This window comes from Alosa sapidissima, chromosome 5, assembly GCF_018492685.1.
Source record: "Alosa sapidissima isolate fAloSap1 chromosome 5, fAloSap1.pri, whole genome shotgun sequence".
In the NCBI taxonomy this organism is placed as follows: domain Eukaryota; kingdom Metazoa; phylum Chordata; class Actinopteri; order Clupeiformes; family Clupeidae; genus Alosa; species Alosa sapidissima.
Window position 1 is genome coordinate 31,682,029 of NC_055961.1, and position 15,000 is coordinate 31,697,028.

Genomic DNA, 15,000 nt, shown 5'->3' on the forward strand with positions numbered 1-15,000 from the left:
ATTAGGCCTGAGTGGGGGGTCCAGACAGCGAGAGACTTCAAGAAGCAACATGACTATAATAGAGCATTTTCAACCGCCTCTATGTGACAATCCCTGCAAGCAGACTTTTATGTAGCTTGTCTAACACTTTTGAAGCTCTATGAGATGACATTAGCATTAATCAGCGCTGCACTTAGCTTTCCACAGACAGCGAACGAGGGAGCCACGGTGGTGATCACACGGAGGGAGATGTGAGCACTGTGAAGTTGTCCGTTTATTGCTTGCTCTGCCTTTCTCCGCGGACCGCACCGCACCAGGCTGACATATATCACGCCGATTGTTAGGAGCAGGGTAGTGAGAGTCTGGGGAGAGGCCTCAAGGAGCATCTGAGGCACACTACGAGGAGAAGGAAATATGACACACTTTTGGAACTCTCACTTTGAGACTTTTCATCATCATTGCCCCAGCCGTGGCGCAACTGGCTGGGGCACCGTACGCCGGCGACCCGGGTTCGATTCCCGCCCTGTGGTCCTTTCCGGATCCCACCCCGACTCTCTCTCCCACTTAATTCCTGTCAATCTCCTGTCCCATCCAATTAAAGGCATAAAAAGCCCCAAAAAAAAAAAAAAAAATATATATATATATATATATATATATATATATATATATATATAAAAAGAGACTTTTCATCATCACACCTGGCCTCATGCACTAGCGACTAAAATGGCCGCCTCTGACCTGCTCCATAGAAGAGCAGCAACAGGCCAAAACCGCTCCTTTATACGTGAGGCAGTGAGGCTACTGATGGAGCAAAAAGAGTGAGAAAGAAGGAGAGATGGAGAGACAGTGTTTGTGTTCTAAAGGAACAGAGAGATGGACACAAAGGGGGGAGAGAGGGAGACGTGAAGAAAGAGAGAGAGGGAACGGCTTCCTCTGACCTGCTCTGTGGAGGATCAGTGAAGGCTGACATGAGGCAGTGATGCTAGTGATAGTGTGAACAACAGAGAGTGAGAAAGAAAAAAGAGAGTGAGAGAGTGTGTGTAAGAGAGAGAGGGAGAGAGAGAGAGAGAGAGAGGTGTTGGAGGAGCTGAGCTAGTGTGCTTCAGGTGTCTGCATGGAGTGGTAGGAGGACATGCTTACAGACTGGGGCACACACAGATTATAAAAAACAAGCCACGATACTAAGCCTGATATATATATATATATATATATATATATATATATATATATATATATATATATATATATATATATATATATATATATAGAGAGAGAGAGAGAGCGAGAGAGAGAGAGAGAGAAAGAAAGAGTGGAAACAGGCAGCTAGTTCCCATGACAGTTATGAGACAGGGCGGAAAAAGCCCCGCCGGGCCATTCATTTGCAGCCCAACATTTCTCTTTACATGGCCTTTGAAAGGTGGAGAGCTGAGAAAGAGAGAGTGAGCTTGTGTGACAGAGAGAGAGACAGCCGAGAATGAAAGAGAGAGAGAGAGAGCGGCTGTCATAAGGGTAATTACTCCTCTCCTCACGGTGGTGCGATGTGGAGAATTCCGATCCTGGGGAGGGGTGAGAGTTGAGAGGTTCCGCAGTAATTGCCGCACTAATACATTCCACAGCGAGCATTTTTTCTCCGACTGCGTACTTCAGAGGGGGCATTTTGTCACGTCTGCTGTGCAGAGTATTATTACTTGCTCGGATCCATGCAGGTCTCCAAACAGCCCTCCCCTCCATAAACACCCACTCTTAACTGCTCCCTCCCTCTCTCTCTCTCTCTCTCTCTCTCTCTCTCTCTCTCTCTCTCTCTCTCTCTCTCTCTGTTTCTCCATCTCTCCTGTCCTCCACCGAGCCCATCATCGTTGATGGAGTTTCATGGCAACGCTTTTCACGCTCGCCGAGATGGAGAGAGCGATGAGTCTCTTCGCTCTCCTCCTGCTCGCCACAGGTCTTATGCAGGTAACAGGCAAGGTCTCACCACACACAACATAAACAAGACCCAGGAATAGTACATACTTTCACACACACAGACACACAAACACACACACACACAGACACACAATATGTGTATATGTAATATAATATATTATAGCTGCCTCATATTTTGCCTTTCATTAAACCCAGGAATAGTACATACTTTCACATACAGACACACACAGATACAAACACAAAAACACAAACACACACACACACACACACACAGATAAGACATATATAGCTGCCTCATATTTTGCATTTTATTAAATCCAAGTCTAAGCCTCCGTATGTCTCTTCTGCTGGGCCGGTTTAATGAGTATTTCCATCCATTGCTAGAACTACAAAATATTAACGGCGGGTCGCCCAGGGGCTCAATCTGGGAGAAGCATCATTAATATGGAGCAGATTTCATTTCACAAGCCTTTTGCACTTAGCCGTACAGAAACAACGCTTTCTGTCTAAGACCCACACCATCAATAAAAGATGAGGAACAGGAAAGCAGAGGAGTCTTTCAGGTGTATCTTTGTCTGGAACACGTTTTCAGGTTCGTCCGGGATTGGACAGGAATAAAGGGTCTCAAATGTAATCCAAGGCAATCTGTAATAGTGATTACTTCTTTAGCTTCAATATCTCAGATCTTACACATGGGGCCATCTTCAAAGGAATGTGTTTTACCTTTACAAAACGCACCTGTGATCTTTTCTTTACTTTTATTGTGGCGAGAGTGCAGAGGTAACGTGCGCAGGTTCATTTTGAAGAGGACCAAAGGAATTGACTGAATTGAACCTTTTTTTCTCCAAAAGGGCCCCCGTGCCCTCTAAAGTGATTTTAAGCCTTATTGCTTTTCTTGAAAGGGAGGGCAATACAGCGAAGTGAACGCTTTATAGACATAATCCGCCCCCAATTCTCAACTGTCTTCCTGAGAGTGAAGATGAAAAAAGAAGAGAAAGAAGAGAGAGAGAAGTTACATGAACTCAGAAAATAGAACCTGCATTGTGGAATTTTCTGATCCCTGTCCCCCCACCAAAAACTTGAAATAACCTTCTCCGTTTTCATTAGTGTCAAAGAAATTGGCAAACGGTAGAGAGCAGACAGATCTTCAGCCTTTGGGGTGTCAAGTGAACCAAATTCAGTTTTATTGGGAAACTTATGGAGACTGCCTTTCTCTTAGTCTTACTTGATAGAGTCTTTCATGTGCTTCTATGCATACAGTTGATCAAGCCTCTACATTTGTGATTTTGTTCAGAGGGTACAGTGGTTTTGTAGAGTGACTGGGTCATTCTAAATCATGGCCATGTCTTAATGGCAGATAGAATTGCACAGAGAAAGGGCATCTCACTCTCAATAGCACGGCTAGGGAGCAGGAGTAACGGTTTATCAAGCCTGCATTATCTAGCTCTTGCACACAGCAGGATGAGCATGTGAACATTTCAACAGAAGAAAAACAAGGTCAAAAATGCCTCATCCGCCGATAAACCCAAGCAATTTCCTCTGCATCACAAAACAAGTGGCCATTCACTCTGTTTCCCTGTTTTTTTTGCCTCTCCAAACACATGGGAAAAGAAGATATCCGAGTATTCTGGGTAATTTATTTCTGCAGCGAGGCGCTGGAGGAGCAGAAGAGTTCAGTAAACACGGGCAAACACATTCATCACCACGGGCCCTCGCACAACAAAGAGGTCACTGCTCCGACCTGCACCCGCCCATGGTGCTCCTGCATGTCTCTCAGCAGTGCTACGGTGATGATACACTGGCCAACACTCCCCAGCAACGCTGCTGAGGAACTTTACAATTCATATTTGCCAACCCATTTTAATCAGGATAACTTTAATCATCAGTGGGCCAATTGTCACAATCATCTAATTAGAATACATGCACATGGAAGTGGTCATGTGTACGACAACACTGCCTAAAAAGTTCTCCTATGTATCTGAGACCAAGCCAAGCCTACAAACTCCAGACCCTGAAACCACAATTAGCCATACACTTTCCCTACTCTCTCATACACACCCAGTCTTTCTTACCCTGTCAACACTACCCTACTAGGAAACACCAAACCCTGCAAGTGTTCCTGTACACAATAATGATAAAAAATAAATAACATTGATTTATATAGCACTTTTCAAGCATAGAACAGAAGTACTTTACCGAAAAACAAGAAAAACAAACAATAGCAGTAATAATAAAAAAAAAAAAAAATAATAAATGAAAGGGTAAACTTAAAAACACAAACAATACACATATCATGGAATGTTGTGGAGAGTATCTAATGTTGAGACTAACCGAACATAATTGGTGGCATCACTTTTCCTGCACTAATGATTGCGTTGTGTCTTGCATATGAATTGTAGCAGCCGTGTGTAACCTGCGGCTCGGCTGCTCTGGCTGTAGGCTAGCCGGTGGAAAGCCCTAATTGCTGGGGGAAACCAGAGAGGGATAGCCACAGCGAATCAAAGTGCTGTCTGCCAATGACTCCGAGCCGTCAGGTGTCTGTCTCCCTGTCAGCTGCTGACTGGACAGGGCAGGCCACTCTCTCTCTTCCTCTCTCTCTCCCTCACTAGCCTCTCCTTGTCCATTGCAAACTGCCCACGGCCCTGTCAATCAACCACTTTCCCAGTCTTCCCACCTGACAGGTCTCAAAACACAGCACGTGGCCAACAGATAAAAGACTGTGCTCGAAAATTAGCCCAATTCTGAGCAGGAAGCTTTCTTTCTCTCTCTATCTCTTTCTTTCTCTCTCCCTCTTCTCCTTCGCTCACCGCCCTGTCTGTTCTTTCGTTTTCCTCGCCATTTATTTCCATCATTCAATTAGGAGCGTCATTAATTTCCCTGCCTGGCAGTGCTTACAGTCCTCCAGGGAGACGGAAGGCTTTAGCCAGGAGGAGAGAGCACATCTCAAACACACTCCTGACTGGTAAGCACTCCCCATAATTGGTGGCTGGGTGGGTAAATGTAAAAAGACATGCAAACTGATTCATAATCCTGAGGAAGAAACCAATTTTAAAATAACAAAAAAATAATAATTCCATCCCTAAGTAGACTGCTGAACTCTAGGCTGAGTGTTTTTTGACAGCTGCGTTTGGTATCTCTAAAATGCAGCTGTTGTTGGCAGATGTGATGTTCTCGCCTTCACAATTTCTGTTTACTGCATTGGCACTCGTGGTGGTGGTGGTGGTGGTGGTGGAGGTGGTGTGGGCGGGGGGCATTTCAATGGCAACACACACACACACACACACACACCACTCTCGGCGCCATCTCAGTATGCAGTAGAGCGACACACACAAACACCAAAACACAGGACGTGGGCGAGTGAGTCACATTTTAAAGAGGGCTGTTTAATTGCGGGAGCCGGCACACGAAAAACACACAAAAAAAGCCGAGCCGTTTGTGATTCCATCCGTGGAGCTATGAAAGACGCATTGTCTTCGGCAGCTTTGGAGCGCCTCATTGGCCCATTGCTTCACACTCTGGGTGGGACGTGATCACGCTCCGTTCCTGCAGAGCTGTTACTACTGGCACAGAGCGGGTGTGGGGCTGAGGGGGTTGCTGCTGCTGCTGCTGAGTCTGACACACCCAGCCACTTCTGTGAGTCCAGACAGCCAAGTCAATCTCTAATACAGAAGCACACACACACACACTGAGAGAGAGATATAGAGATAGATGGATAGATAGAGAGAGAGAGAGAGTGTGTGTGTGTGTGTGTGTGTGAGAGAGAGAGAAAGCCATTGATGCAGCACATCTGGGATTTGCCTCTGCTGAGAGTCTTGTGTTAAAACTGTAGTTCATAGTAGGCATTTGCATACCTTTATTTCTCTGGAGAAGCCCCAAAAGTTCATAAATAAGCTTCAAAATGATGGTGAGAGATGAAAGAGAGACAGAGAGAGAGACAGAGAAAGAGAGAGAGAGAATAATCCTCAAAGGGGAGGGGAGAATCTCATTCCTCTGAGATAAGAACCAAATGGCTGAGAAATAATGCGTCTCTGTAACAAAACTGCTTTGCAAATAAACACACGAAGGGAAACTGAGGGTGCACCTCAGAGTTTTTCCCCCTGCTACTGCACACATCAGACCAATCATTCAGGCCACTTCAACGTCTAGCATCCATTCCCAACACAGCTACATCCATATACTGGGCACGTGGCTGCAACAGCCTCGGGAGACAAGCTAGTCATCCCCTCATAAATTAATAGGTCTACTATTAATATGCAGCGGATGGAGGCAAAGCAGGCCTTTGCAGTCGTGTGTTTTGAGGCACATCACCCTCCCCACGGCCATTCATGCGGTCCACTTTATCACGATCAAGCCTGCGCCGCATTTATGAGGAGAGGACGGCACTAATGAGAGATTTAGAGCAACTGAGTAAAAAAAGAGAACATTCGATGGCTGAGGGAACACAAAGGCTTGCAGGTAGCTGCATCTGTGTAATGTGAATGGAGGGAATTCAAAGGGAATGCAAGCCCCCATTAGAGGTCTCAGAGGAGCCCCGCGCTGGAGTGTGTAGGCTAGGCGTCGGTCGGCTGTGCTGTGCTCGGCCGAGTGAAGCAAACTGGCTCAATAAAGGGCCGTCCCCAGGGAGGTCAACGCCAGAGAGCGAGAGAGGAGGATGGACAGAACATCGGCATGGAAACGGGGAGACTGGGAGGGTGTGTGCAAGTGCAATGATGCTGTGAATGCGTGTGTGTGTGTGTGTGTGTGTGTGTTGTGGGTTGTGAAGAAGGATAAGGTAGCAAGGATGCAATTTGGTAAGGAAGTGCCGGGCGGTTGTAACGGACTGAGAACCTGTGTGCTAGTACAGACACCTACAGGATTAAGGCATTCTACTCAGTTTCTTATCTCTGGTGCTAGCAAGCTTAGTGTTATACTGGCCCCATGGAGCACCTCAGGCCATATCACATATGCATCCAAGACTGGGATCAGAGCAGAGTGACTACAGAACAGGTACAAATCCTCAAACCTGTTGGCCAGAGAACTGATATCAGAGAGACAGGGTAAAGTCAGAAGATGTAATCACATCAGAGTCTGGAGCTCAGTACAGACAAGGAGAGATGTGCAGACATCTGGACTACTGATAGGGGGGAAAAAACATAGTGCAGCATCTGTGCTTAGTTTAAGCCAAACTTCAGATGTCTTTAATGAGTTGAAACTAGGCTTACAGAAAGAAACGGCACGCAGATATTGATGGCATACACACAAAGAAAAATACGCGCACTCACAGAAAAATACACAGCTAAAAGGAGACCATGACAACAAAGTCCTCATTATCGCTGTTTTTCAAGGAAAGCTCTAATGACTCATTAGGCCGGAATCCAGTAATTACTTCCATCAGCACTTCACACAGCTTAACTATCACGTCTTCTTTCATGAGCACAGGAAATTACATAAACAAAGCACCAAATACATGTTATAAGGCTGCAGCACATATGAAATTCCACTACGAACATTATACACTAGGCTAGTCATCCTTCCTGATCAATAGCCTTTTCATCAGGTCCTCCATGTCCTGCTTTTCTGGCCGCTGTGTTGGACGGGGGTCTGGGGCACCTGATCGTCAGGAGCCTCATTCTACTACACGTCTGACAAGAGACAGGAGAGGAACTGACTCCCAAAGTAGTGAGAGCAGAGGCGGGTGACCAGCGTCAGCTACAGATTCCTGTGGACATCATTAAACAGGCTCCTCTGTGCTGTCTGCTGAGCCCTCGCAGGCACCATTCAAAGGTTGCCGGGAAACAGACCCGCCGACTACAACAGACAAGACCTCCAAGGGATGCAGTGAGTTATGGCTTTCATAGGAAATGCAGAAACTCTTTCATATTTCAAAACACACACAGTATGCATTCTTCTTGCACACGCAGGGAGGACTGAACAGAGTAGGGCTTTCAAGCGCTGGAGAGAACTTCGTTTGAATTCTCTTCCTGTTGGTTGCATTTGTAGCTCCACAAGCTCTGACACCAGGAGACTCAGGCAACAGGTACTAGCCATTTGGTGAATACAACAACTCCAACATGACAAATGCTGTATGAGTTTGTGGCAGTACTATTAAACCCTATGGTTATCGACATTTTATTATTCATGAAAAGAAACCTTGAGAGAAGGGCACTGTGAGAGAAAGAGAGAAAGAGAGAGAGAAAAAGAGAGGCATTCAATGTGAGAGCATCCAGACATTTCTCATCTCACCTCTCTCCTTCTGTGCCAACACAACCCCTCCCACCCACTCCTCCTCCTCCCTCCCTCTCCAAAGACTCTGGCAGACAGTGCCCTGGTAAATGATAGGTCTGCTAAATCCATTCCATTGTTCTTGATTTCCCATGTGTCATTGTTCTCGTCCCTGCCTGCTTCACGGTGAGCAGGTTTGTTGAGAGAAAAATGAAAACCATTTTCTCCATCTCAAGAATTCTCGAGCATCAGCACACTATAGGAATTTGCTGGGAGGGGGAAGAGTTGTGATCACTTTTTTTTTGTTTTGGACCTGTCTCCCCCACCACCAAAATATTTCAAATATCACCACCATCTGTGCAATATAGTTTTTGCATTCTGTTTATCTTCATGCAACATGCCAGATTTCACATTAAATTATGCCTGCGAGGCAGAGCTTCTGCGTTCTGACAGAATGTTTAAATAGATGTGATTTGTTTGAAATCAACATAAAAAGGTGAAGAGAGACAGCGCTCTCTCCGTAGGTGTGCTGATTGACAGATACAGGGAGAGAATGAAAAGGAGGGAGAAAGGAGAGACACGGTCATAATGGATGGAGATTGAAAGAGACACATGGAAAACAGCCAAAGGGGCGGAATGTGAGGGGAATGACTGGAAACCGAAATCAGAGAGAAAACCTGAGAGAAAGGCAGACAGACAGAGAGAGAGGAATGGAGAGCAAGAAAGAGAGAGACAGAGAAAGAGAGAGTGAGAGAGAGAAAAGGAGGAAGGGAGAGCAAGAAAGAGAGAGACAGAGAAATAGGGAGTGAGAGGGAAGGAGTGAGAGAGAGAAAGAGGGAGAGAGAGCGAGAAAGACAGAGAGACTGAGATTAATAGGGAAATAAGTCAATGGAGGGCTAAAAGTCTCTGACAGCTTATTTCGCCAAGAAATCTTCTCCAACCCACCGCCTCAGTGATGCAGAAAAACCTGGAGCCCCCGTCATCCTGCGCCAGGAGAGGGAGACCAGGTGGGTGGGTGGGTTGTTGGTAGATAAGGGTTGGCTGGAGAAAAAAACAGTGTGACAGGTGAGGCTGTGACAGAATGACGAGCCATCTGTCATTGGCTCATCTCACACTGCACCATGCTTATGAAGCTGTCATGGTTCTGCCCTGGCGGAAGTGAGCGTGAGTGGAAAGGGTTGGGTTCTGTTTGGGACGGTTGTGGTGGTGTAGGTGGGTGTGTGGGTGGGGTGTGTGTGCAGCAGCATATCCTATCTTTGATTTGTTTCCATTTGCTGCTGGTTGAGAGAGCCCATCGCCCCACTCTTTATCACAGCACCTTCCACTCTGTCACCTGTGGTGTTGCAGCCATTCCATTCCAAACCAAGTATTAGGACAGGACTCATACACCAACCTAACAATATATTGGCTGAGCAAAAACAACAACAACACAGAACTGAACATTGAACACACATTTGAACACTTGTTCAGTTATTTATTCCCAATAATAATACATAAGATCTACACAAAGGACTGCTGCCTATACCTTTCTTATGGACTTATGAAAGTGGATTGTCCTGCTTTACTGAATGGTGGTCAGATACCGCTAACATGGCCACATCAGAGCTTTGGTGTTGGTGGTTTTTAGTGTCTACTTTAACACATGAGACTTGTTTTTAAAGCTGTGGGCTTCACAAAGGAGCGTGAATGATGGCTAGGGTGAGAGGATATTGAATTAAATCTTCAAAAGCTAGATCATAATCTCCTCCTGCGAGTCAGACAGGATTAAAAAGCTCCCTGCAGAAGTGCCTGCCTGTATAATCCCCCAACTCAATATTAAGAAAACGAGGAAGGGGGTGGGTGGGGGGGTATACATCTCCCTCTGCACATTAACTCACAACACCAGCATGGCCACCTCCACAGACATGAAGAAACAGTGCTGAGAACAAATAGCTCCAGCCGACTATGTAGGCCTACTAATCAGAATTCCGCCTTTAAAGCAAACTGCATACAAAAGAGCTTTTTTTTCCTCTTCTTTTATGTCCATCCTCTGCCACTGAGGAATTTCTTCAGCATCCCAAAGCCTTAGCGGTGCTTACGTTTCATGAAGTAATGCATGGCATGCATGAGACATGGCAGGAGCCCATATGCCTGTGGGTGTGTAGGAGGGCACCCTGGGAGGAAGGACCTGTCTCTGCTTAGCATGCATGTCCTGTGAAAAGCCACCATCCAAAAGGACACAGGCACTGAAGCGAGTGGGTGCTCTTGTTTTTCTGTGCAAGGTCAGCAGTTGGATTTTTCACACTGCGGCTCTCTATAAGCTAATGGCGGTGAGTAAGCGTCTGTCGCCAGAAGACTGTTGGCCCAACTCAAAGGTCTCCACTTGCCGTCAGCGAGCGTTGGCACTGGGCGCAAAAAAAATGCCTCATCAAGTCAAGGTTGGCCATAAACCAAAAGTGAGAGGAAAAGAAAGCAAAAAAAAAGCTAAACTCCTGAAGAAGACAAGTTGGAGGTACAGTATACTAACTAGCGCTAACATTAGCATCCAACGGTGACATTTAGCTAAGTGGGAATGAAGCTGGGGCTGAAGAGGGGGACTGATGCCGCCGAGTTCCCGTCTCCTCGTCTCTCGTCCTCTCTAGAGGGAAGGGTGAGAAAGACAGTGACAGCGCGAGAGCAGCACTTCGCATGAGCTATGCTCCGACAGGGAGTGAGGGAATTTGCCTGACAGAAACATCTAAAAATAACAGCGATAATGAGTCACCAGCACACCTGTGAGGCAGCAAGGCCCTCGCCGCAGGCCCACCTGCCTCTCCCTCTTCCCAGCTGGACTCTGGGTCTGTTTCGAACTGAATTAGTCTGGGGAGCTAACGCTAGTAATCCCCTGTGGAGCTAGGTAACATGGCTACACGAGGCATGTTTATCCTACACTAGAGACAAAAACAAAATAAGAAAAAAAAACAAGCACAGAAGTCTATAAAAACAGTGTTTCTAATATTTTTTTGTTGTGTTTTTTTTCTTCAAAACAGAAGCTTATATAACAGATTTTATTTCTGGTCTTCTGAAACATTGCAAAGTCACACGGCATATGGTTCAACTACAGCTGTGCTTGTAGGGGCAGTCAACCCAAAAAGAAAGAGGAAAGCACAGCAAGGTTAACTAAACAACACAGACTCAAGCAGGTGCCCATAAAGCCACTCATCTGGTTTCAGAATACTCAGTGAATAGGTACCTGGCTGGTCTTTGTGCCATCAAAGCAGCGGCACCCACTCCAACCCCTCCACACCCTCCCACACACCCACTTCCACCTCCAGGCTGTCCCCTCCACTCAAGCCCTGGCCCTGTTTGCTGGGAGCAGATGCCCTGGATAGCACAGCTCTCCCGTGAGGAGCGGGGGAGAGGGAGAGCTGTCACGGAGCATCCAGTCCTTCTGCAGCGAGCTCCGGTGCTGGACGTGCTCAGGGTGGCTGGGTGGGTGGGTTCCTCCAGCCATCTGCTTCCCCCAACAGCTGAGGGCTCCCCGGGGAGAGGCTCCTGACCCAGCACTGCCTCTCACCCCCCCACCCCCACCCACACACACACACACACACACACACTCATCTGCAGGGACAATGCCACCCTCAGCAGTTTACGACCTCAGAAACAGAACTTGGGGAAGCGCGGCCTATTTGCCACGGATGCCCACCCGGTTCCTCATGTCTCCCAGCAGTGAGCCGTGTTTCTCTGGAGTGAGCAGCTTTTCTTTCCTATGTCAGGCTCCTGCTTGCATTTAATGGCTCCTCTGCTGCTCACAATGGCTCTCTGTGTAGCACTTGCACTTCACTTTTTTCTGCCTCTATAGTGCATCAGCAGCACCATTCTTCTCTGTGGACAATCCCCCACCTTTGCAGCTTTACTGTTCTGCACCGTATCCAATTAGAGTGCCACCATACAAACTGGCCCCATATACAGAACAGCAGGCAAGGTACTTTAAAGTTACTGTGACATAAAGGAAAGGTGTTGACCAAACTTTTATGGAGTATGAATTCTTATTTCCTTTAACAAATGTTGCTCCTCAATGCCAAGGTTAGTCCAATGCCAAGATCTGTAGTGTCTGTCCACTCACTATCATTCTCCATCAATCCCTCCAATCCCCTTTCTCTTTTGGCTTACCACTTAAACTCTCTGGGGCGGGTAAACATCCATCCTCACTCACGGCGCAGAACTTTCCGTGAGTGCCCCCCAGGGCGCAGCGCAGGCCACCAGGGGCTCCTTCTCCCTGATGGAGGAGGCAGGAGGCGTGAAATTTCCCCCGGCGGCAGCGGCAGTACTCAGCGCCAAGCGCCCCAGCGAAGGATCTGCCCTAACACCACGCCTTCAATCGATGGAGGTGCTGGGGATGAATACAGATAAGGCCCAGTCACCATGAAGCATGGAGGGGAGAGAGGGAGGAGGAGGTTGGGGGCGCCGGAGATTACAAAACAGCCTTCCTTCCCCTCTCTCTCTGTCTGCTGTGCTGCCGCTCTCTCCTTGTTAAAAAAAAACCTGAGAGGGACCTTGACGGACAGCTCTCATTGTACTGGGGGACAGCACGGGCCAGGAGAGAGGCGATGTCATTAACCAGCCCTGGGCAAAGAGCCCATCTCTGGCCACGGCCAGAGGGAAGTCATTTCTGCTCGGCTGGAAAAGGTCAGACAGTACCCCCCTCGCCACCTCTGGCATCAACACCGCCGCTGAGGTCATTGCGAAAAACATGGCCATCGGTCCTGTTCTGTTGTACTTCTAGCATGGGGATATTTCTGGATGTGACCCCCCCCCAAAATAAATCAATAAAAATCTGTGTGTTTGTTTCTGTGTGCTCTCTGTGCTTTTGTCACTCTTTTTAGGTACACGTTAATGCAGACCTGGCATTCAGGCAGACGTGTTATAAATCCGCCATTATCTGCCAGACAACCTTGGAGGATAGGCACAGTGAAGAACTAGCTTACACTTCTAAATATACACAACACGGTCTGATATCCATATACCAGTGAATACTTGACACCAGGGCAGCATTTCTGTAAAAACATTTGAGCCAAGCAGACTCGGACAGACTTGCAGGTAAGTCACAGCCGTGACAACAACGTTTCTTTTTTTTTTTTTAAACCCATTGTGTTAGCTACAGACATAACAGCCTTCTCAGTCAATGCCTAAAACAACCATATCTAGACGACTTTTAAAAATAGCCCCATAGGTTAACAGCCCACTGGGCTGCCAGTGACAAATAGCCCGTGTTTAGCACGACGTCTGAGCTAAAATAGGCTACTCTGTCTCCATCTCTTCTCTGCAGGCCCATAGGGCCGGTGACGGATTGGAACCTGAGCTCCAGCACATTAGGGGAGGTGCAGGGGTGGAGGGGAGAGAGGAGGGGAGGCAGGCCAGTGGACCTGTTAGCATTCCTGTCTCCAAGCGCTAAAGCCATTCACAGCCCACGAAAGGCGCAATCTGCCGAGACCAATGAACCTAAACATTCGGAGGAAAAGCAAACAGCCGCTGGAGGCCGAGATGGCTCATAAAGCCGCTGGCCCAGTTTACTTTGCCATCCTCGTCTTGGTGCCCGCTGTGCCACGGTAAAGACCCTCTAAAGGGAAATGTTCAGGAAAAGTAAAGCCCTCATCATTGGAAAGGCTTCGCATTTGTGTGATGCCATCTGTGATCACATGGGTAGGTCTAGTATGTTGTCAGGTGAGATATCTCTGCACTCAACTAGAAGATTGTGGGGGACAGTGATTTGATCTCCAGGGAACATAATAACGCTTCCAATTGTTTTTTGATCAGAATGCTTACTAAAACATGATGAAACATCAACATAATGTTTGATAAACGCTTGAACAGCCTGGTGAGTGAATTAATAATAATATAGTTCAGCTTATTATGTACAGCAGTTGGTGTTTTTTCGTTGGTACAGATTTGATGAATGTCACTCACCTCAAACCAATATTTAGATTCGATTGGTTTAGATTAGATCTGTGAGAGTAAAAAAAAGTCAACATATCTATCCTCAATAAGACAGTTTGTTATGTTGGAAGAATAGCAGTGCAAACAGAACATGACACATTCAACAGTAGCATTTATATATAAATATATATATACAGGGTAGGAATTTCACGGCAGGAAAATCAGAGGTTTACAGGCCACGGTGGCCTTGGTGCCCCCTTCTTTCAATATTCTGCTTTGCGTCCTACTAATAGCGATTTTTATTTAGCCTGTGGCCTGTCAAAATAATCTTAGCATTCACAGCGCAAATTAATTTAGTCTTTTACGCAGTGGAGAAAGTGACAGCGCAAGAAAGAAAGTGCGTCCAAATTCACCCTTTTTCAGTTGAACTACTCGCGAAGTAGCCTATTCATCACACAGACATCACAAGTATCACATGAAAGAGCTTTTTCTCACCTTTTAAACGATGTTAGCCGATAATTGCTGTGTTGAACGGTTCGCGAGAAAAGTAAATAATATAATTCAATTTAATCATACATTCTACTGAAGGTTTTGCGTCCCATGATCTCCCTACCCATTCATCTCGGTAGAATACTTTACGAACCCTTCTTTTAACACATGACAAACCATATATCAGAATAAACAGGAGACCTTACCGAACACAAAGGTGTAAAGCAGTCCCCTGCACAGTTAGCTGTTCCAGAGTAATCCAGTTTTGAATTTGCAGTATGCTAAGCATGCATCTAGGCTATTTGAGTTTCTTAAAGCTGAGCTGTGCTTAAATTGTTCAATACATGATTTCATAACAGGCCAAATATAAAATAAATGTTATATATAGCCTATATATCTGTAAATATTAGATGATCAGATGATTTACAGTTCTATGTAATATGTCATGTTTCATGTTTTTGTAATGTTTCATACAGTGATGCAGGTCTACTGCAGTGAATAGGCTAAATACAA

General features: G+C 46.3%; 1 protein-coding gene across 5 annotated transcripts in view; it reads right to left on the bottom strand.

Annotated features, from left to right (window-relative positions):
• The window catches only part of srrm3 (serine/arginine repetitive matrix 3), a 60,159-nt gene that overhangs the window by 37,824 nt on the left and 7,335 nt on the right, over positions 1-15,000 (bottom strand). The window contains exon 2 of one of the 5 annotated variants that reach the window (XM_042093482.1): positions 14,029-14,067. The exons of the other annotated variants lie outside the window; for them this stretch is intronic. The gene's annotated coding sequence lies outside the window, so the exon portion shown is untranslated. The remainder of the gene's footprint in view (positions 1-14,028; positions 14,068-15,000) is intronic. 5 annotated transcript variants of the gene reach the window in all.